Raw genomic sequence first — 25,329 nt, forward strand, 5'->3', positions numbered from 1 at the left:
AAGGAAGGAAGGAAGGAAGGAAGGAAGGAAGGAAGGAAGGAAGGAAGAAGTTCTTATTTGATTATGAGCATTGTATGAAAGTAAGTTTGGGCCTTGAAGTGCTAGTAAATTTTTACAGTATCTAAAGCCAACAGATGAATAAGACAATGCCTTCAAAATGAAAATCATTTTGAATAGATCATTGCCAAAAAATATGTATCTTAAAGGAGAGTCCTTGGAGCTGCTGAATCTTAAATACTGCTACAATAATTAACAATATGGGGCGGCCATGTAGCACAGTGACTAAGAGCACTGGCCCAGTGTTGGGATGATCTGGGATCGAATCCGAGCTCAGACACTTAGCACCCACCCAGAAATACCTGGCCGTGTAACCTTGAGCAAGTTACTTAACCCCAATTGCTTAGGGGCGGCCAGGTGGCTCAGTGAGTAAGAGCACAGGCCCCAGAGTCAGGATGACCTGGGATCAAATGTGGGCTCTGATACTTAGCACCACACCCAGAAATAACTGGCCGTGTAACCTTGAGCAAGTTACTTAACCCCAGTTGCTTAAAAAAATAATGATTATCAATATTATTTGAAATATCATAATAAATGGGAAAAATAACTTCACAAGATCTAGGGGGAAAACAAAACTTATAATGCTGTCTAGCATTCAGAACACCAAAAAACACAAATTCTTGAAGAAAAGGATTCTTTTTCAACAAGAAATGCTAAAAAAAAGTATAGAAGATAGACATGCAAAATAGCTTAAGGTCACTCTTTTGTACCATGTTCAGCTCAAACTGGATAAACAATGTAATGACTGAATGAATCAAAAGATATTTATTATGTGCAAAACAGTGGGCTAGGTACTAAGGTTACAAACAGAAAAGGCAGACAGTCTCTTCTATGAAGGAACTCACATTCCACATTCTAATGAGGGGGAATACTATGTGAAAGTTTTAGTTACAAATCAGATGGCAAGGTCCAGTGGTCCTTAGGGTGCAGTCCCAACGCAGATGGTTAACACACCTTCTTTAATGTCATTTCTATTTTGAAAATCATACTTATTTCTGATATTGAACCACATAGCTGTGTTCTTGCGTTCCTCTGGTATCTTTAGAAATTTGTCAGATGTGATTATAAAGATGGAAAAAGGACCCATATATACAAAAATATTTATAACAGCTCTTTTTGTGGTGGCTAAGGACTGGAAATGAGGGGAATGCCCATTAATTGGGGAATGGCTGAACAAGTTGTGGTATATGAATATAATGGACTATGATTGTGCTATAAGAAATGATGAACAGGCAGACTTCAGAAAAACTTGGAAAGACGTATATGAGCTGTTGCTGAGTGAAATAAGGAGAACCAGGAGAACAACTGTGCACAGTAATAGCCACAATGTTGGAGGGCTGATTTTGATAGACTTAAACCTTCTCAGCAATGCAAGGACCTAAAACAATTCCAAGGGACTCATAATGGAAATTGTTATCCTCATCCCGAGAAAGAACTATGGAGTCTGAATGCAGAACAAAGCAGAACACTTTCTTTTTCTGTTGTTTTTTTTTCTTTCTTATGGTTCCTCCCATTTGTTTTAATTTTTCTATATAACATGATTAATGTGAAAATGTTTAATAGGAATGTATATATAGAGCATATATCAGATTGCATGTCATCTTAGGGAGGGAGGAGGGAAGGGATGGGGAGAAAATGTAAAACTTATGGAAGTGAATGTTGAAAATTAAAAATAAATAAATTAACTTTTAAAATTTAAAAAAAGAAATTAGCCACATGTGCCATTACTGGGACTATAAAAGACTCCAGTGGTTAAAAAAAGAATCACAACATATTTTTTGTAATAACAAAAAGCTGAGAACAATATGTGCATAATTATTAGGGAATGGGTAAATAAATTATCATATTTCATTTCAGTAGAATCTTAATGTTTTGTAAGGAAAACCAACTATCAAGAATTCAGAAAAATATAGGAAAAGGTACACTCTGTGATGCAGAGTAAAGAAATCACAACCACAAGTACAACATACATAATGACTACAACATGTTGAAGTCAACATGGAAAGGAACCAAAGCTGCTCAAATATGACAGTCATTGTTAGTGCCATACTGCCTGAGTTAAGAGAAACAGTCGTCCTTTTTGCTAAAAATTGTTAAACTAATTTTTTTCCGGGGATATATATTATAGCTGAGTTCATTTGGATGTATTTCTAGGAAATAACAATTGTGTTGAAGCAAAATATAGCATTTTAATGATTATTTCCAGGTAAGTATAGATGTGCACATCACATTAACAGGTATATTCTTTTTTTTTTCCATTTTTCAAACGCTTTAGTAACTTCTGATTTACATCATTCATTTCTGCCAGATTTTGAGTTACAAATATTCTCTCCATTTTTCCCCTCCCCACTGCCCCAAAATAGCAGTTCCACAGGATATTCCCTCCTCCAATCTGCTCTCTCCCATATTTGCTGCCATACCCCTTTCGACTTTTCCAGTGGGGCATGGTGGATCTCTATGCCCCAGTGCCTGTATATCTTATTTCCCAATTACATGTAAAATAGTATTAATTTATATATATATATATAAACATTTGATTTTAAAACTTTGAATTCCAGATTCATTCCCTTCTTCCCTTGTCACCCACCCTTACTAGGAAGATAAGCAGTTCAGTATAGATTGTACATGTGTAGCTAATGCAAAACTATAACATAGTAGATATATTGTAAAAGGCTGACAATATTTCCCTCCCTCCTATCCCACCTCCCACTTGTTCTATTCTCTTTGATCCCATCCCTTTTCAAAAGTGGGTGCTTCCAACTTCCCTCCCCCCCAGCCTGCCCTCCCCTCCATCATCCTCCCTCTCATCCCCTTCCCCCCTACTCTCCTGTAGAGTGAGATACCCTATTTAGTGTGTATTTCATTCCCTCCCCAAGGCAAAGTCAATGAAAATAAGGTTGACCCATTCCCTTTTGCCTTCCTATTCTTCCAATGAGAATAAGGTTGATCCATTTCCTTTTGCCTTCCTATTCTTCCCCTCCATTGTAACCATTTTCCCTTGCCTCTTCTATGTAAGATAGTTTACCCCATTCTGTCTTTCCCCATCTCCTCTCATTATATTCCTCTCTCACCTCTTAATTTCACCTTTTAAATATCATCCCTTCCTATTAAATTGGTTCTGTGCCCTCTATCAATGTATACCTCTAAACATATATATATACACATTCACATATGTATTCCTATGCCCATATACCCTCTTATATTCCCTTCAACTATTTTCATACTGAGAAAAGTTTCATCAGTTACAATTATTGTTTTTCCATGTAGGAATGGTAATAGTTCAACTTTGATAAGTTCCTTATGATTTCTTTTCCCTGTTTACCTTCTCATGCTTCTCTTGCTTCTTGTATTTGAATGTCACATTTTCTATTCAACTCTGGTTTTTTCATCAAGAATGCTTGAAAGTCCTCTTTTCCACTGAATGACCATATTTTTCCTGAAACATGATACTCAGTTTCACTGGGTAGGTGATTCTTGGTTTTAATTCCAGCTCCTTTGACCTCCAGAATATCATATTCCAAGCCCTTCGATCCCTCAGTGTAGAAGCTGCCAGATCCTGGGTTATCTTGATGTGTTTCCACAATATTCAAATTGTTTTTTCCTGGCTGCTTGTATTATTCTCTCTTTAATCTGGGAATTCTGGAAACTGGCTATAATATTCTTAGGAGTTTTCTTTTTGGGATCTTTTTCAGGAGTTGATCGGTGGATTCTTTCAAGCTCTATTTTGCCCTCTGGTTCTAAAACATCAGGGCAGTTTTCTTTGAGAACTTCCTGGAGGATGATTTCTAGTTTCTGACTTTGATCATGGCTTTCAGGTAGTCCAATAATTTTTAAATTATCTCTCCTGAATCTATTTTCCAGGTCAGCAGTTTTTCCCATGAGATATTTCACATTGCCTTCTATTCTTTCATTTGTTTGGATCTGTTTAACAGCATCTTGATTTCTCATAAAGTCATTAGCTTCCATTTGCTCCTATCTAATTCTGAAGCAATGATTCTCCTTTGTTAGCTTTTGAGATTCTTTTTCCATCTGGCAAATTCAGTTTTTTAAGGTATTCTTCTCCTCATTGCCTTTTTGATCCTCTTTTGCCAATTGAGTTAGTCTATTTTTTAAGATATTTTCCTCAGTCAGGCTGTTGATTCTCATTTCATAATTTTCTTGCATTGTTCTCATTTCTCTTCCCAATTTTTCCTCCTCTTCTCTTATCTGCTTCTTAAGGTCCTCTATGGCCTGTAACCAGCTCATATTTTCCTTTGAAGCTTTTGATGTAGGAGTTCTGACTTCACTGTCTTCTTCCTCTTCTATGATTTGCTCCTTTTTGTCCCCAAAATAGGAGTGTAATGTTGGAATCTTCTGTCTGCTTTGTTTCCTTTGCCTGGTCATGTTGCTCCTCAGTCACTTGACCCCTGGGCTTTTTGCCACCATAGGACTGCCGCCAGACAGGGGAGCTTTCGTCCCAAATGCTGGGGTTTTCTCAGCATTTATTAGGTATTAGTTGGGAGCCCTTGCTGAAGCCTCCACACGCTATGGCAAGCACACCCCAGAACCTCCATCCTAGACTGCAATCCAGATCCAAGCAGGTTAAAGCAAGAGTGATTACCCCTCAGACTGGTTGCTTGGTCCCCCTACACTCTGCTGGCCAGGAGTTGAAGCTGCCACGTGGCTCTGGCTGGCTGTGCCAGGTGTCTCAGGGGCTTCGCACCCCAGGAGCAAAAGCTGACGCACTCCCACTTACTGCATCCCAAAGTCCAGACTGCACTGACCTCTCACTTTGTCTTTCATATCTACATGTTAATAATTCTGGAAACGGCCACAGCTGCTGCTGATCTGGAGTCCCTCTTGCATGTGGCTGGTCAGACCCGCCCTGGGGCTAAAACCTCTGGCTCACACTGGGCCTGGGCTCGGCTCCCAGAGCACTGCGCTGGCCAATTCCTGCCGGCCTGCCAGACTGTCCTCAGTGGGAGGTTAGCTTCTCTGTGTCATTTTGTGTGTTCTGCAGCTCCAAAGTTTTTTCAGAGTCCCCTTTTTACATTGATTGGGGAAGGTGGAAGTCAGAGCCACTCATCTTGCTTCTACTCCACCATCTTGACTCTGCCCCCCCCTCCAGGTATCTTCTTTTTATGATTTCTGCTATAATAATCTTCAAATCACAAGTCTGACCAAGTCATTTGCCTGGCCAAAAATCATCAGTGGTTATACTTCTAGGATATAATATAGATTCTTTACTTGCTTATGTAAGGTGTTCCGTAATCAACCTATATTTTAACACTAATTCTGTAATATATTCCTTCTTACCTCTGTATTCCAACAAAACTGGTCTACTGGTAATTTCCCCAAATCAACCATTGATATGCCTCCAAACATTTGCATACATGATCTCGCATACCTTGAATTAATTACTACATAATCTCTGCCTCTCATACTACCTACCTATTCAAGTCTTAGTTCAGCTATCACTTCTAGCAAGACTTCATTGACTCCCCCAGTAGTTTGTATTCTCTCCTTCCTTTATTTATCTTATTTTTGTTTATCATAATAGAGAGATGACCTTGAAACCAAAAAAGACCTGGCTTCAAGTCCTACCTCAGACCTTTGAGGGCAAGAATTCTTTTATTTTTATCTACTTGTCCTGGTTGTCTAGAAACATAGTACATGGTATATATTCATTCATAAAAAGAATAAATAAATGAACAAATGAATGAATTAATTAATAACTTTGAAGTTAAACACCACATATTCCTGGCAATTCTCTGATAGTTATTATATACATAAATATCAAATAAGATGAAACATAATTATTTTGATTAATGAGCAAGACCCTGGCTAAAGTTCCCTGATTCCTCATCATGATAGGCAGGTCATCTTGGATGATTTAATAGAATCTCCAAAATTCTGTTAGCAGAGCTTTGGCATATTCTATCAATTTTGAAATCCTTTAAATCTGGGCTTGGTGGTGTAGTTTATTTATTTCTATTGTTCAAGTATCAGTCTAGTTAAATTTGGAGAAGCATACTTCCAGAAGGTTGGCCACCAGCTAGTGAATTTTTTGTGGAATACCATGATGACCATCTACTAACCCACTCATGGTTTGAATTCTACATTAAGTCAAGACTTAATCATGATGGTGAAATTGCAGGTCTTTGGAAGTTATTAAAATAACATACTGACCCAGAAACAAAGTAGATGCACATTGATAGGGTGATGGCTAAAAACCTCATGGTATGTACATGTAATAATATCTTACTATGCTAACAGAAACAATAGCTATGATGAATACAGAGAAACTTGGGAACATATATTGACTGATGCACAGTGAATTATGCAGAACCAAGAAAACTATGTATAATGATGATGACAACATAAATGGAAAGAATAACAATAAAACAAAAGTGAATAGTGTACAATTATATTTGGCTCTAAAAACAAGACTTTAAAAATCACCTTTCCTTGCTTCTTTGAAGACTGAGGAGGCTGTGGGTGTGGAACAATGCACATAATGCAAAACGTTTTCAATATGTTGGCATGTTTTGTTGAAGTGGTTTTTTTGTTTTGTTTTGTTTTACTCTTTGTTAACTCATGTCTCTCTGGGATACTGAGAAGAAATACATTGGAAAAATATAGGTAAGGCAATAAAATGCATTTTTAAAAGAGACAAATAGTGTATAAATAATGTATTTTTAAAAGAGAAATATTCTGGCACATTCTACTTTTTATATTGAAAAGTATTGTTCATCTGAATGTGCCATCTGTTAATTTTCCAGTAACTCTATGCCTCTGATCAATACAATGTAAAGATTTTTAAAAAACCAAACTGATTCCAAATATCCATAATCTTGGCATTTTAAAAAATGTCAAGAGGTAAAAAGATATTTTAGACTTCTGTATCGTTTTATTAAATGTGTTTGTTTACTTATTCACTTGGGGCTTTCTTAGCTGAAAGGTAAAAAAGGTGGTGAGATGTCAGCTCCTCCTTCCCACTCCGCATTGCCCTATTATTCCTTAGACTGCAATTCTTGAGCTGTCCTGGCAGGCACTGCTCAGACATCAAGTGGCACTTCAGCAGTCGCTCTGCCTATCAAATGAGGAGTCCCACATACTTTTATGATCTTTTTTTGTTTCTTTCCTTCTAACATACAGAGTGATCTCTTTCCCATTTGGAGATTAGAACCAGTGAGGCCATGTGGCTATTACACTCTTGCTAAGGAAGTTAGAAAAGAGGAGAGAATTATATTAATTCATCAGCTTTAGATGGTGCTTCACAGTTGACAAAGCCCCTCTTATCATTGTTAGCTCATTTACTTCCTCCAATAAGACAGATGGCAAAAGTATTATTACCACCATTTTACAGATGAGGCAACTGAGGTTCATCATTGAAATGAAAAGTGATAGAGATGAAAGAGAATTGGTCTTGGAATCTGAAGCCTTGGATTAGAATCCTCATTCTGACACTAATTGAGTGAGCAGGTCACTTAAACTCTGTGACCCTCAGTTTCTCCATCTGTGAAATGGAAAGAAAATGTGCTACCTACCAGACCCAGTCAGGATCAAAAAATCTTATGAGTTGGGAAGAACCTCAGAAACCAGACAATATTTAAAGGAGGAATATTGTTCCCCTCAAGACCAATAATTAATCATTTTGCTTTATGTGAAGTTTTCTAATTGATAGGGAATTGCAAAGCACTCCAGTTTGTAGACTTTGTTGGGGATTTTTGCTTTTTCCTTTCTTTTTTTTTATTTTTAAGACTGGTTCTCCCTATCTTGCCTAAGCTAGAAGTACAGTGGCAACTTAGAGGCCTGAACCAAATATTGATCAGCACAGAAGCTCAAAGGTGCTCCAGTTTTCCAGCCTTAGCTATTTTGTCCCCCCTTAGACATCCTGGTGGACCCCTTCTCCTGGAGATTACAATATCAGTTCCAGATTTAGTAGGGACACTGGTTTGCTTTAGCCCTATTGCAGTTCAGAACTCCCAAATACAAGCAATCCACCAGCCTCAGCCTCCCCAGTGGCAGGTACTGCAGTCATATGTCATCATGCCTAGCAAAAGTCTTGATTTTTAGGAAGTTCCCCCATTCTTCTGTTTGCATGGACTATGTCTCCCCACAATCTCTAGGCATTGCCTGGAGAATGTGTTATGGGGAAAATGTTTCAAAAACCTTAAGATATTACAGAAATGTCCATTATTTTTATGTTTTAGCAACTTGCCCCAAGCTAACAACAGTTAGCAAGAAGTGAGACTAAGACTTGCATCCTGGTTTCCTTATTCAAACTCCAGTTTCCTTCCCAGTTCACAATGACAGGAAGTGTATGTCTTTGTTCTGTTACTTACTATATGATGGTGGATAATGTATTTAACTTCTATGAGGCTCCATTTTCTCACTTGTGAAATGAAGTAGCTGGACCAAATAATCTCTAAGATCCACTACAGAACCAACATTTTCTAATTCTGAGCAAAACTTTCCACAAAGACAATCCAAACCTCAAAAAAAAGTAACCATTATATGAGAGAAATAGCTGAAACCTGTTAAACAGGTCATCCTATTCAAATAAAATGTGATTCTATTCATTCATTGATCCATTCTGCAGATAATCATGTGATTGCCCTTCATGGTATTATGAAATGTTTCTGTAGTTGGGATACCCAATGCATTCATTTAAGATTGTTATTTTATCAAGTCATCACTCTACATTTTACCTTCTAGGTAGTGGCATTGAGGAACTTATCAAAATCATGTCTGCAGAAATCAGTTCATTTTAAAGTGGTTACCTGTTCTTAAATAAGTCTCTTTGGCATACAGAAAATACATTTGCAGATGCCTCATTCCTTTTGACATGTATTTAAGGGCTGTTCTTGCTGAGCACTGGAAGTTAACGATCTGTACTTCTCAGTAACTAAAAAAAATTACCTTGGAATTGTTTATGCTATAAACATCCTAGGCACTATGACAAAACGATAGAGATTTTATTTGTAGCATGTAGCCTCTATTATTAGGAAAACTGAGCATATTTCTATTGAAATAGCTGATCCAAATGTGAGCCAGCAACTTGAAATACAGCCAAGCAATCTCTAAAGTTTCGACAACAAAATTTTGTTGTTGCTGCAAGAGAAGCATAAGTGGTGTCTACAGAAGCTAAATGAAGTGGAGATTTGAGCAAGAATAAAGCAAATTTGGGCTCCAGAGATAAACAATCTGAATAATCCAGTCAATTTTCCCTTGTCTTCAGTCATTTGGAGTGCAGCTAAAGATGATGAAGACAGAATGTTTTACAGGGGACTCGCCAATATGATAAGAGAACTTCTTTACTGAGAGTGTAGTTAGAGAAAAGGGGACAAAGCTAAAAGCACCCCAGTCTCCAGATGGCAACTGCCCTAGGATCCCTTCTTAAAGGAGCTCCAGGGATAGATGGTCTATAATCTATGGGCCATATCCTTTCAGTAGATGAAGAGATGATCCATAGATAAGTGTGGGAAAAGATTCACAGAGTTCCCCCAAGTCCCAGCCAGTCTCCTGCTCTTAAATTCTTTACAAGAACATCACTAATAATAAGATTACATTGAGTCTTAATTCTGGTCAAATTACAAACCAGGCTGGAATTGATTTAATCTGCTCAGGCTTGGGTGAAATTAGATCCTTCTCCCTAAAGAGCCTAAGACTGGGAGTGGCCTGTTTTATAGTGAAGGTCTGTCCAGGAGGTAGAATGATTGTGGGCATTATCAGCCCCTGTTGAAAAGGTATATAACCCTGTACCCCTGTGATAGTAATGGCAATTAAAGATTCCCCTGTATTGGCTTGGTTTTCAAACTGATTGTGTTAAAACCCAGAGCTTGTTAATCCCACCTGTGGGATGGACTTGTTGATGTGAAAAGAGAGTCCTGAACTGGGAGGAGCTGGTAGTAGATTTGGAGAGACAAGAGAGAGGCAGAAGAACTTTTTGGAAGCAGCACCCACGTGGAGGCAGAGAGAGAGACTGAGAAGGATTGCTGGGGGCCACTTTGAATCGCCCTGGACTTTTGAGACCTGCCCCCTGAGCTGCCAAGGACTGAGGAGACATGGCTGTTTTGCTGGTACTTTGTCTGTCTGTTTTGATGTTGTTTTGCCAAATTTGTCCACTGGTGAAAGACAGTCCTGTTGAAGAAGTCCTGGAACCTGGCTGTTGGCTAAGAAGTCCTGAGACTGTCCTGCAGACAGAGAGTGAATACTGTCCACTGGTGAAGGACAGTGCTGTTGTTGCAGGGGTCTGGAGACTGTCCTGCAGACAGAATGAATACTGTCCACTGGTGAAGGACAGTGCTGTTGTTGCAGGGGTCTGGGAACCTTTCTGTTGGTTCAGAAGCCCTGAAGAAGGATTTTCTTGTTGTATGTTAACAGAAATCCTGGGAGAGGGTTTTGCTAATGTTTTCAGGGGTTCTAGGACTGTTCTGCAGACAGAGGATGAATTAATGAAGAGACTGGCAATGTATCTTGTGGCTTTGCTAAGCCTTGTCTCCCCAGGAACTAAGATTGCTGAGAACTTGCCTCTTGTCAAGATGAAGAAAAGACCTCCATTTGGGTATTAAGTGCTGTGCTTAAACTTGATGTAACTCTGGGGTAGATTCAATTGTGATCCAGGGGTGGGGAACTTTTGACCTTTTTGTGTTCTATGGTTGAGCAAATGAATGTACTTTACTTATGTTTGGAAACTAATCTCTATTTGAGAAGAGGGACTTTGTGATGGACTAAATGAAGGTACAGCCTGGGGTGGAGTAGTATTTAGAACAGGGACTTTGTAATTGATTGAATGATTGGAAGGTCCTGGGGTGGGGTAGTACTTGGAGATTATTTAATCACACTTAGTAAATGCTGTATTTTTAATGATGTCATATTTTGATCTTCTCTGTTTTTGGTTGGTCACTGAATAAAATGGAGAGCACCTATGCTGGTATTTTTAACCTTGGGAAGTTGCCTTTCCTTGGCATTATATTACAACCCCCAAATCTCAAATTCAGCCAATCTTGAACTGTCCCCCTTAGGGGGGCCCAGTTTTGGACTGAACTCCCATGCAATGCATGTCAAGCCAGATTGAGAGAAACAAAAACATGGACCATACCTAATTGTTTGTCTCTTTCTTGGAACAAATTCTGGTTTGGGGCTTGTGAGAAACAAAAGGAGGAATTCTGTTTCCACTGGATTAAAACTACTCCCAGCTTTGAGTGATAACAGAATGTGGGTCAGAGGTGACTGGTTCTAATCAGAGTTGTGACCTAGCAGAACCAGGCTTCTGATCAGGTAAAAGTTCAGAAGCTTGCACATGTGTTTAACGAGATATTTAAGGGGGAACATATCAAGGAAGAGAACATGAAGTGGGTGGTTCAGGAGGTTGCATCTAGCCAATGAAGAGCAAGAGGGGAAATTCGAATTGAGAACAACATAAAAAGGTTTGCATTTGTCTGAACAAGTGTACTCCATTAGGGAGCTACCCATTCATTTAGAATGCATGTAAAATAAAATGAGAATTTTCCTGTTTTCACAACAAGTATTGTCCTTTTTAGAGTAGGCATGTTTTTCTCACAGGGTTCACAATTTAAATTGGGGTTCAGAGATAGATAGATAGATAGATAGATAGATAGATAGATAGATAGATAGATAGATAGACAGATAAACAGATAGAAAGGTAGATAATAGAGCAATTATTGAGTACCAGGTATTGTGCTGGAGATAAAAATTGCACTGGACATAAAAATACAAGTAAGCAAGTCAGTCTCTACCCTCAAGGAGTATATAATTTAATAGGAGAAAACAATATTAAAGGGTGAGTAGGGGAAAGAAAGACAGAAGGTGGGGAGGAAAATTTCACAGTTGACCAGTGAGTGGAATAAAACATGACTGAGGTGTTCTCCTGGTGCCAGACTGGCAGTCACCAACTAGGACAGTGGGGCTTCAGGAAGGAGGGTTCACCAGAGTAGGGAAGAAGTTTTTCAAGAAGAAAAATCTGGACAATCCAGTCATGAGTGAAGCTACTAGAGTATAAGCATACACGTGATCTTTGTAGCTCCCCAGCAGTCAGCATATAGCAACTCTGCACATAGTGGACACATAACAAACTGTTTTTGAACTTAAATTTGAAGTTGGAAAGAAGAAAAGAAATCAGTTCTGAGAACTACTAAACTACCGTCTGTTCTGGTAAAAGGGTAAATACCATTCAAATAACAGGCATTAATTGAACAATTACTTCATACAGAGTTGAACTAAATTAGGTGAAACAATCAAGAGAAAGTCTAGCAAGGGTACCTGACCTCAGTATTAAATAACAATACAAAGTGACAGATGATTGTATGACAAAGCCAGTTTTGTTAAAGGTCAGAGCAGTAAGTCGGTCTCAAGGCTTTCAGTTTTTTTTTTAATTTCAAATACCCTTCAGGAGATATCCTAAAGCAACCTAGGATTCCCTTCTCTCTCTTTCTTAGGTGATATAAGGCTCCTTCCAACTAGATTTCACCTCCAAAATAAGAGTCCTCATGTCAACTAAAATGAACCTCTCTGTTGCCCCGCCCCCACCTTGCTGCAAACGCTGACCTAAATATGGGAAAACAAAGGTTTCTGACAGTTTTCATGACCTTATCTTGACTTTCAAGCTCTCTGGAATTACAATTACTATGTAAAAAGTTTATCAAATACCATGAGTGGAGAAGAAAGAAGAAAAAATCTGAAGATCATCAAGTTAATGATGTTATTCAGATTTATAGTAGAATTTTGATTGAGTTGTCTAAGAATAAACTATACAGAGCTATTTAAATTATACACATATTACCACTTCAACAAATATTTAAGTGCTTATTTTGTGTAAAGTACTGTGCTGGAGATAAAAACAGCAGAAAAAGAAAAAAATAGGAAAAATCTCTACCCTTAAGAATCTTACATTCTATATAGTAGGGAGAAGGGGGCTCTCCACAGGTGCAACATACAGGATATTCCAAAAGTCTTAATGCAACTTTTAGCTTTAATAGCAGAATCCATGAAAAAAGGAAGAAAACAATCATTTATTAAGCACTTACTATGTGGCTGGTACAGTGATAAGCCCTGGGGATACAAAAATACAAAACAAAACAATCCCTGCCCTCAATGAGTTTATATTCTAATGAAGAAGTTTACATTCTAAAAGGGCACTGAAAATTAGGGAATGGGGTTGTAGGGGAGAAAATAAACATGCCTCAGAATGCCCCAGCAAGGGATCACGATTTTGAAGACCAGAAAAAGGTTGGAAAGAGAACAAACAGAGGCTAAACTTGGCCCCACCACAAAAATGGAGATTCCTGGAGGAACTCCCCAATGGGAAGAAGGAGGGAAGGCCTTGTTGAGAAGGCCCCAGGTGCTTAAAGAAGTTCCAGAATAGCCCAGCATTATATAGGGCATGGTTTCAAAGGGTAGAGGAAGTCAAAAACCCAACTGGGAGGAGAATGAATAAATAGCAAAACAGTTGCTCAGAAAAGAATAGAAAAAGAATTTTTAAAAAATCAAGTAGTCATATCCTCTACTTCCCATCTATAAGATGGTAAAGATTCCCTATGGTGGTAAAGCAATAAATGCTATTTCAATGTGACATATAAAAAGTTCAAGAGACATAATTTCTGGGTTAATCATTTTATTAATTATAGCTAGCAAATAATTAATAAAAGGGTGGTCATTTGGCTGTGTCACATGAACCAAAGGTAGATCATGGCAGCCTCTTGATGCTTATATGCCCTTGGAAGAGTAGGTGTTCCCAAGAGGCAGCAATCAACTCTGATTGGTAAACAATGAATGAGAATAAATGTTATAATGAGAAGTGTACCTATTCTAATCATTTTAATTAGGTCACTCTTATTTCCCAGACCACACCAAGCCTTAGACAATCTAGACAAAGATTCTACCCCACCCTCTCCCTTCCCCCACCAAACCCTGAGTAGAATACAATTGGCCAGAATTCACCTAGATTAAATTCCTTCTACTCTTTTATCAGAACTAAACTTTCCCAGTTGGTTGGTGTCTGAAAGTGATCGAGGAGAATGTTAAATCTGATCTCATTATCAACCCTATTCTTCAGAGGTTGATTTGACCTAGTAGAGAATGGGGAAATAGGAAGGGAAAATATCCCAAATCTTTCTAATATTAACACTTGGCAATTTAATAATTCTCTCACCAACAGTTCACATGCTTGTGGTTTATACTTGGACACCTCTTACAACTTAATCTCCCTGCAATTTGCAGTCTCTCATTCCTTCTCTTTTCAACTTCCACCATTCCTCTTTGTTTCTGAAACTATTTGCAGCTTCTCTGTTCAACCACTCTAATATCTTTGCCAAGAAAGGCTCAAAAATGGGGTCATGATGAGTCAGACACAACTCAACAACAACAACAACAAATGTCCTACTGCCCCCGCTGTCTGCCAGAACTCCTATAAGTTAAAGTTTCTTCTTCCCTGAAGAAAATGTTGTCCTTCTTTTTCTGAGACTTGTCACAGTCAACATTCTTGGAGATAATCAATAATATGTTTAGTTCTTTTGTAAGTCATCCCCAAAGATACTACATAAAAAGGCTCCTTGGATTTTTTTCTTAAACATTTTTTTCCCTTTAACTTTATTTAACTACCCCTTTTAAAAAAATGCCCTTCATTTGTCCCTCCCTTATAGTTGGACTGGGATGAATGATGACTTTTAGCTTCTCTGGCATCTAGCATCTGGGCCACAGAAATTGCCTTACACATTCAGTAAGCATCAGGAAGGCACTCAGCATCATTGTAAGAGAATGAATGAGCCGGTAACCAGAGTTCTTGTCACTACAACAGAGGTCATTGTCCCCTTTATATAAACTAAACTGAGGAAGGAGAAAACCCTAACAACTGGGGGACAGGGAACTGGAAAAGGCTTCCCAGAGTAGGCAGACTTTCTAGCAAATACACATGACCCTTTTAATTACTCCCTAGACTTGCCTGTGGCTACTGTAGAAAACAGACCTCTGTTATAAAATCTGACTTGTCACCAGTATGCCCCTTGAGGGTGGAATGATAAAATGATAAAACAGTACTTAAAGGAATACCTCCAGCCTCTGCATGATTATAAAGGTTTGCCTCAAACACTTCCATCCTTCAACTAGATTTTTTTAAATCCATCCTCTTCCCTCTCATCTACAAGAAGCCAACCCAATTAGGATGAGGTCCACAGTAGACTGCAAATATTCAAAACCCCTGTCACTCTGGAACTCAACCAAAAGACCTTGTGAATTCACCCAAGATAACCCAAAAGGCTGAAACAGTTCTGTAGTTCAGGAATATGTTTTTCAGGAGCAGAGAGCTCTGCAACTTGGAATCCTGAGCATGACATTATTTTTAACTTAAATCTGGCTCTCTGTCTGGATCTTGCAAATTGATTTTCCCTTTTCTAGTTATTTTCCCTGTTAAAGCCTCATTCCCAGCTGCTCTGAGGTCGAGGGATAAGAGAGAACGTTGCCAACAAGCCTTTTGGCATGGTAGAGCCCACAGCCATCTGTTTGGCTGGAGGCTCTCCTTCACAGTCCAGCAAGGAGCAAGTTTCTCACCAGTGGTTGATAATTTCGTAGCTCATCATTACCCAATAAATATGTAAATCATTGCCCTTGAAGTGGGACTAGAACAGTTGTTTGGTTTCAAAACATCTAGTGCCTGTCCAGAAGAGACAGAATGAATAACCAAATGAAGTCAACTCTATGAAACCAACCTTTGGTGGTATGTAGAATCCCGTTTTCACCAAATCTCAAATCTACACCTGTCCAAACAGAGGAGATAGAGTTGTATGCAATATTATCTTGTGAAGAAATAGATAACCTATCTTAAATTTCATTCCCTTCTATCCCCTTTCTTTTAATTTCACCTCAACAATATTCCCTCATCATTAAGTTTTTAAATAAGTATTGAATCAGAGGGAAGAAGGGAACAAATGAGGCTCAGGGGGTGACCTTTCATCACCCCTCAAAAAAGTTAGGGATGTTACTCAAACATTGCCAAGTCTCTTTTATTTTATTTTTTAATTTAGCTATTTATTTATGACATTTATAGTGATGAACAACTTACTGACACCCTTCTCAAATCTATTTACATGTTCAACATTATCAAGAAAACCTGATTTCACATGCTACCTCTGCCACTTGCTAATTGTGAATCTGGAAACTTAACTATTGAATCTCATGGGCTATTCAAGCTGAAAATAATCTCAGAATCTCATAGTGCAAACTCTTTTTATTGGAGAGGAAACTGAGGCTCAGAGAAGGGAAGAACCATTTTGAAATTTGTTGTTCTGAGATTTAGTGAATTTGACCCTTAGTTCTTGAGGTCAGTGGCAAGGGAACACAAGATCTGCTAGGTCCAAAAAAACCCAAAACCATAAAGTCTGAAAGTACTGGCTTGAAAACCTACTGGGTGCCTTCATCTGAGGACCAGACTAGCTAAGCTCAGAATTGTCCCTCTCAGTAGAATAAAAGCTCATTGAGGGCAGGAACTCTTTGATTTTTGTCTTCACATCCTCAGTGCATACTAGCACAGGGTTTTCAACATAGTAGACAATTAATAAAAATTGAATGATTGAATTAGCCTTCAGGTCAGAAGCAGTGAAGATAGGCCCAGATGTGTGCTTTCTCTCCAGTCTCTGAATGATTATAAAGGTTTTCTGTAGACATTTCCATCCTTAATCTAAATTTTTGAATCCATCCATTTCCCATTCACCTACAAGAAGCCAAGCCAATCAGGACAAGGTCCACAGGAGATTATGAATTGTGGATATTCAAGAGGGAGCAGAATGCCTGACCAGGTGGGAAAAACATCCAAGACTCAAAAATTTTTTTAGAGATATGTATGTATGTATGTGTGTATGCATGAATGTATGCATGTATCTGTATATGTGTCTATGTGCATGTATGCATACATTATATCTATATACTCATTTATACACACATGCATTTACAAGCACATATATGTGTATGCGACTATGCACGTGTGTATATAATATATACATATACATGTATGCATACACGTGTGTGTGTGTGTGTGTGTGTGTGTGTGTGTAAATCAGATTCCAACCAATCTGGGAAGCAAAACGCCCACTCAGTGTGTGAGCCGCAGCAGGCCATCCTGCTGACTTCTGAGCAAAATTAATTGCAAGAACCTGGCAGGTATCCCAATAACTGCCGTTCTTCCCTTCATTATCACAAATCTCTGCTGTCACTTCTTAATCAACTCTTCATCCCTAATTCTATAGACCATATTTTGCTTACATTTAGAGAAAGATTGATGTAAACACAGTTTTTACTCAGCAATTATTTTGCATAAAGATTTAAGCTTCAGCACACAGTTTGCCAGGATTTTGAATCAAGGCAAAAATAAACTCCCAAGGCTCCTTGGCAAATAAACTGGACTTCTGCCCACTCCAGCCTTCCCCACTGTGTAAAACACAAAGAGACCTGCGTTAAAATCATATTTGTCCTTCAAGGTCATGATGAGAGGTCTTGCAAACATTCACCCATAAAGTCAGAGCACCAAGGTTGGGATGTTTTCTGCTGGTCTGGGCAAAAAAGGGAAGCAATAAAGAAAAGTTGGCCACAATGGGGAAATACCCATAATGTTTATTGGAGAGCTAGTGACTGGCTGGTCTCATTGCATGGTTTGGGACTCTGACAAAACAGAGATGGGGCTTGGTTCTGCTCCAGACTCTTTTGTATATGCAAAGTCAAGTTCCTAAATAATACCTGGGGGATAGCAAGTGATCTGATAAGGAGTAAAGCATGTGCTCACTGTTAGAGAATGACAGGGACAGGTGAAGACAGTTTCCAAAGTTCCCTACTTAGTTCTTCAAGGGGACTACAAGGGAAGTCTAGAGTGTTGTAAACAACTGAGATTTATCGTTCTTGTTATGGTTATTAATAATTATAATTATGTTTGTGTGGGCACCAGTGAGAAGAACACTGGGCCTGGAGTCAGGAAGACCTGAATTCAATTCTGGCCTCAGTCACTAACTAGATATATGACCCTAAGCATGTCATTTAATCCCAAGTGCTTCAGTTCCTCATCTATAAAAATGGAATAATAACAGCACCTACTTCCCAGTATTGCTAATGAGATAATAATTATAAAGTGCTTAGCACAGTACTTGGCACATAATAAGAGATGTGTAAGTGTTAGCTATGATAATGATGATAATGTTTATAATAATTCTCTACTAAAGCTCTGAACTAGTCCTTGATCAAGGGATGGAGCTGACCCTTAGACCTTGAAGGCAATGGCAGGAGAGCACAAGATCTGTCAGGTCCTGCAAAACCAGAAAGTCTGCAAGGACTGACCTGGAAACCTACTTCAAGTCTGTTATCTGAGCACCAGACTGACTAAATTCACAATCTTCACCAGAATCTTCCCTCGCAGCAGAATGAAACCTCATTAAGGACAACAACTCTTTCATTTTTTTTCTGTGTATCCCCAATGCCTAGCACAGAGTCTTGAACATAGTCAGTGATTAATCAATGTTGAAGAGGTGGAAGAACCAAGATGGTGGAAAAAAGGAAGGGACTTGCCTTAGCTCTCCCAAATTCCCTTCTAAACAACTTTTAAATAATGTCTCAAAATGAATTCTGGAGTGGCAGAACCCACAAAAGGGCAGAGGGAAACAGTTTTCCAGCTCAGGACAACTTGTAAGGTTAGCAGGAAAGGTCTGTGTCCCTGACGTAAGACTGAAGTGCAGTCTTGCCCAGGCCACACATCTGCTAGATACCAGGAGTCAGCACCTCTGAAAGCCAGAAGTGGACCTTGGGGGCAATTGAATAAAAAACAACTGCTTCTGGAGTTCTCAGCCCACACACAGGAAGTGGGCCAAACAAGTGGTCAGAAACAGAGAACATGTGTCCTTTTGCTGACACTTGGTGGAGGACTCCATTGCATTGTTAATACATCAATCCTGGTTGCAGTGCTGGGTTGCAGTCCCAGGAAGAAGAGGGGTACTAGTACAATTGAGTTTGCAGTTGCAGGGGAGCAGGGACCTGGTCACCTTTTCAAAGTGGAAAAAGAGTGCTCGTGGTCAGTCACAGACCATAGCATAGGGTAGTAAACACACCTCTTCTTAGATCAAACCACCTTGGAAAAACTAAAAAATTTATAGAACCCCATAACTAACTCTAAAAACAGCTATAAAAGGAGCAGCTAGGTGGTAGAGTGAATAGAGCACTGGCCCTAGAGTCAGGAGGACCTGAATTCAAATCTGGCCTCAGACACTTAACACAAAACTAGCTGTGTGACCTTGGGCAAGTCACTTAACCCCAATTGCCCTACCTTCCCCTCTCCAAAAAGAAAAAAAAAGCTACAAAAAACCTGAAGTTTGGGATAGTGCTCCCTCCACCTAGGGAACAAAGCCCAACTTTAACATCAAGTTAAAAGTCTAGAAATAGGCTAGAAAAAAAGAGAGAAAAAAAAAGAGGAACATGTCCATAGAAAGTTACTACTAGGGCAAGGAAGATCAAAACACAAGCTCAGAATATGACAGAGTGAAAACTACTACATCAAAAGCATTTTTTTTTTTAATGTGAATTGGTTTCAGGCCCCAAAAGAATTCCAGGAAGAGCTCAAGAAAGATTTATTTTTTAAAAAAGCAATCAGGGTTAAGTAACTTGCTCAAGGTCACATGGCCAGTTATTTCTGGGTGTGGTGCTGAGTATCTGAGCCCGGGATTCAATCCAGGTCTTCCCAACACTGGAGCTGGTGCTCTTACTCGCTGAGCCACCTGGCCGCCCCTAAGCAATTGGGGTTAAGTAACTTGCTCAAGGTTACATGGCCAGGTGTTTCTGGGTGGGTACTAAGTGTCTGAGCCCGGGATTCGATCTCCAGGTCATCCCAACACTGGAGCCGGTGCTCTTACTCGCTGTGCTACCTGGCTGCCCCAAGAAAGATTTTTTTTTAATAGAATATGAAACATAGAGAAAATGTTGGGAAAAGAAATGAGAGTAATGTAAGAAAATCATGTAAAAAGAATCAGTAGCTTGGTAAAGGAGGCACACCAAAGAATACTGAAGATACTAATACCTTAAAAAAGAGAGCAAGAATAGACCAAAATGGTAAAAAGGCACAAAACTCTACTGAAGAGAACTCCTTAAAAAATAGAATTAGCCAAATGGAAAAAGATATACAAAAATTCATTGAAGAGCAGAACTCCTTAAAAAGCAGAATTGTCCACTTAGGCAAAGATGTACAAAAATTCACTGAAGAAAAGAACTCTTTAAAAAATAGAATTGGTCAAATGAAAGCTAATGACTCCATAAGACTTCAAGAAACAATAAAACAAAATCGAAAGAATGAAAAAAATAAAGTAAAATGTGAAATATCTCATTTGAAAAACAACTGACCTGGGAAATAGATTGAAAAGAAATAATTTAAGAGTTATTGGACTACCTGAAAGCCATGATGAAGAAAGAAAATAACCTACACATCATCTTTCAAGAAATTATCAAGGAAAACTGGTGTGATATGCTAGAACCAGATGGTGAAATATAAATTTAAAACCTCCACCAATCTCCTCATGAAAGAGATCCCAAAATAAAAGCTCCCAGGAATATTATAGCCAAATCCAAGAGTTCCCGAGTCATGAAGAAAATATTGTAAGCAGCCAGAAAGAAACAATTCAAGTATCATGGAGCCACAGTTAATATAACACAAAATTTTACATTAAAGCAGCAGAAGAATTGGAATATGACATTCCAAAGGGCAAAGAAGTTAGGACTAGGGGTGGCCAGGTAGCACAGCGAGTAAGAGCACTGGCCCCAGTGTTGGGATGACCTGGGGGATCTAATCCGGGCTCAGACACTTAGCGCCCACCCAGAAACACCTGGCTGTGTAACCTTGAGCAAGTTACTTAACCCCAATTGCTTAAAAAAAAAAAGTTAGGACTACAACTAAAAACCACATACCTAACAAACCTGAGTATAATCCTTCAGGGGAAAAACGGATATTCAAAGAAATAGTATTTTCAGGTATTCCTGAGGAAAATGCCAGAGCTGAATAGAAAATTTGATTTTCAAATAAAAGACTCAAAGAGAAGCATAAAAAGGCAAACAGTTTAGAGAAATCATAAGGGATTCATAACTCCTAAAGAACTTATCCTTATTAGGGCAGTTAGAAAGAGTATATATAAACAAGAGGCATGGGTATATGTTGAATGTGATGGAATTATATATATATATATGTATAGTTAAGGGTGCACTAGAAGGGAAAAGGGAGAGGTAAATTGGGATAAATTATGTGACATAAAAGAGGTGTGAAAGAGCTTTTACAGGGGAGGGGAAGGTCAGGGAAGTAGAGGGAGTGCTTAAACCTTATTCTCATTAGAATTGGCTCCAAAAGGAAGAACATACACATTCAGTTGGATATAAAAATCCATCTTACCCTACAGGAAAGTAGTAGGGGAAGGGAATAAGAGAAGGGGGTAAAGGGACCAATAGAACAGGTAATAGGTTAGGGGAGGCAGTAGTCAGAAGCAAAACACTTTTGAGTATGGACAGGGTGAAAGGAGAGAGAGTAGAATACACAAGAGTGAAAATAATATGTTCCCTCCATCAGGAATCATAACTGTGAAAAAAAAATATTACGGCAGGTTTCTCTGATACAGACCTCATTTCTCAATTATATAGAAAACTGAATCAAATATGTAAAAATGAGCTGTTTCCCAATTGATAGTCAAAGGATATAAACAATTTTCAGAAGAAGTCCAAGCTATCTATAGTCACATAAAAAAATACTCTTAATAGCTATTTATTAGTGAAATGCAAATTAAAGCAACTCTATGGTACTACTTCATACCTATCAGATTAGCTCATATGCCAGAAAAGAAATGACAAATATTGGAGGGGTTATGGGAAAATTGAGACACTAATGCATTTTTAGTAGAGTTGTAGTCCAACTGTTCTGGAGGAAAATTTGGAACTATGTATGTCCAAAGGGCTATAAAAACATGCATGGCCTTTGACCAAGTAATATCACTACTAGGTCTGTATCACAAAGAGATTTTTTTTTCAAAACAAGGAAAAGGACTTATATGTAGAAACAATATTTATAGCAACTCTTTTGTGGTGCAAATTAGAAACTGAGGGGATGCCCATCAATTGGGGAATGGCTGAACAAGTTGTTATATATGATTGTGATGCAATACTATCATTCTCTAAGAAATGATTAGCAGAATGCTCTCAAAAAACACCCAGGAAGACTTACATTAAGTGATGCAAAGTGAAATCAGCAGCACCAGAACAACATTGTAGACAGTAATAGCAACACTGTATGATGATCGGTTGTGAATAACTTAACTATTCTCAGCAATACAATAATCCAAGAAAATTCTGAAGTACTTATAATGAAAAATTATAATTATAATAAAAATTATAATGAAAAATACCCCCCAAATTGATGAAATCTAAATTCAGATTGAAAAATACATTATTTTTTAACTTTAATTTTTTGGCCTGTGTTTTATTTCACAATATGACTAATATGGAAATACATCTTGCATGACTACATATGTATAACCTATATCAAATTGCATGCCTTTTCAATAAAGTGGGTGTCAAAGGAGGGAAAGAATTTGGAATTCAAAATTTTTTTTAAATGAATGTTAAGAAATGTTATTATGTTTAGTTGGGAAAATAATATATTAAACTTTAAAAAACTGAATGATTGAATTGGCTATCAGGTCAGAGGCAGTGAAGATAAGGCCAGAGACACTCTGAGAGACAACACCACCTCTCTCCTAGACTGCCAGCCCTAGTCTCAGCACAGCTTTCATAGTCATTATCCAGGGAAATAACTTTTGTGTAGAAGAGGTCAGATATTCCTACTAACTGTCCACCAACTTCCACACGCAGGGCAGGTGAGCCAGTCTAGCTGAAGTAGTAAGATAATCTGAGGATGAAACAGGAGTTGACATGTGCCAGGCAAGTCAAGCCATCATCACCACTTTGACTACCATCTATTCTCATAACTTGATGAAGACAGGCTAGGACCCTCATCCCAAGAACCTTGGGAATTGCATTACTTCCTGCCTAGTGCCCTCACATATCATACTGGGAAGCAGCCCCTATGTGCACACACACACACACACACACACACACACAGCCTAGCAACTGCTCCTCAGATGCTACTGGAAAGGACAGTTTTTTTGCCACCAAAGTCTTTGGCACTATCAAATGGTTAAACATCAGAAAGTGAAATAAATTTACCAGTGAAAATGGCATTATAAACAAAGCATTATAGTCTGCTTTGTTGCTATTCCCTAGGGATTATGGGACATGCCTATCAGACTTGCAGTTAAACCCTCTGTAAGTGTTATTTCTCCTGTTAGAATGTGAACTCCGTAAAAGAAGGGACTGTATTTCTTTTGCTATTTATATCTTTAACACTTTGTACATGATAGCCACTTAATGCTTAATTCATTCATTTAGCACAGAATAGAACACAGGATTTGGGGTACAGAAGAACAGATTTCAAATCCCACCACAGATACATATTTGCTATGTCACTCTAAGAAAGGCACTTAATTTGACCAAGTTTCAGTTCCCTCCTCTCAAATGGGCATCACAATAGCATCTACTTCTCAGAGTTGTTAGAAGGGTCAAGTGAGATGAGTAGAGCATTTTGCAAATCTTAAATGTACATTAATATGAGAGGTATTACTATTTTTATCAGGTGATGAAATTTTTGACCACAGTAACTCATGAAATTATATGATGCAGAGAGATAATAATCTGCTGAGTGGAAGAAATACTGGTACCAGTGAAATAATATCTCTAATATTTTATTCATAATTATAATAATACCAAGTCCTACATAATATAGGGCTTTATAGTTTACAAAGTGCTCTCCTAACAACAGCTCTATAATGCAGGCAATACAAGTATTATTATTATTTTACCATTTACATTGATATACACTTTACTATCTATCCTCTTAATACTACAGAAGCACCATCCAAAAGTTTCAAAAGATCCTATTCATGAATACCCTTTTGATCTTTTTTTCTTGTTTGTTTGATTTTTGGAGGGGGGAAGGCAAGGCAATTGGTGTTAAGTGACTTGCCCAAGGTCACACAGTGAGTGTGTCAAGTGTCTGGGGCCAAATTTGAACTCAAGTCCTCCTGACTCCAGAGCCTTAGCACTCTGCCTCACAGAAAATTTCTATTTGTGAAAATGAATTAACCTAGCTGAAACTCCAGTCTTTGGATCAGGGAGCTATATGCTTGAGAGAGACAGATCCCAAGTCTGAATTTCACCTTTTGCCAAGGTGATGAGTGAAAGGGGAAAAAGAAGGGGAAAAAAGATTGTCTTTGAGCATCCCCCTTTCATGAGACAGGCCATCTGGCTTCTTGATTTAAAAGCTCTTGCCTCAGGACTCTTGGGAAACCCTGTCTCTCACTTTACTTGGTCCTTACTCTCCATACACTCATAGTTCAGGAGCAGCCAGAAGATAATACCCTGTTTGCCCACTTCAGTATTCCCTGGACCCCTGACAACACTTTTCCTCCCCCTACAAACTCCCCCTCCAAGTTAGTTTTGAGGAGCTGAGCTCAACATGCTGTAGATTTTCCTTCTTTATCCTCCTCTCTCCCTTCACCTCCCCCTCTCCCAGCCAATGCACAGTACTTTCTCAGGCTTTGCTGAAACCAGTGAAGTCAATGCAGATTCACTTCAAGCAAGACACCCTGCTCCAAGGTACTGGTGAAACAAGAAAATCTAGCATCTGACCCCTATTCTGAGAGATAATTGTGGCATTAAGAGCTGGAAGGGACCTTAGGCATCCTTAGTCCAAACTTGTTGTTTGCATTGTGAATTCTTGTCTTTCTCTAATTGTTTTCTGTGTGCCGTTCTGCCTCTTTAACTGAACCAAAACCTCCTGGAGGAACTTGACAGCACCTTTACAGAGGAGGAAACTATGCTTTTTATAGTTCATTTTTACATATTTGGTTATTTGCTGTTTCCCCCAATATCTCCTCAAGGATAGAGATTGACTTTTTCCTTTCTTTGTGTCCCTAGAAGTAGCACAGTGCCCGGCACATGGGAGGTGTTGAATAAATGCTTGTGACTAACTACTCACTTCTGCAATTGTCTTTCCTTCACGGATGGATTAAAAAAATCACCAGTTGGCTAGCTTATTGGTTATATGCCTTTCTGTACTTAAATAGGCTGTTCCTCAGAAAGTCTATTACAAGGACTACACTGTGAACAGGACAGAACCTTCTAGAGTTTAGCCATGACTAGCACAGCACTCAAGAC

Source organism: Petaurus breviceps, unplaced genomic scaffold (genome assembly GCF_028583685.1).
Source record: "Petaurus breviceps papuanus isolate PSGF00001 unplaced genomic scaffold, PetGlider_PUasm1.0 90847, whole genome shotgun sequence".
Taxonomy (NCBI): Eukaryota; Metazoa; Chordata; class Mammalia; order Diprotodontia; family Petauridae; genus Petaurus; species Petaurus breviceps.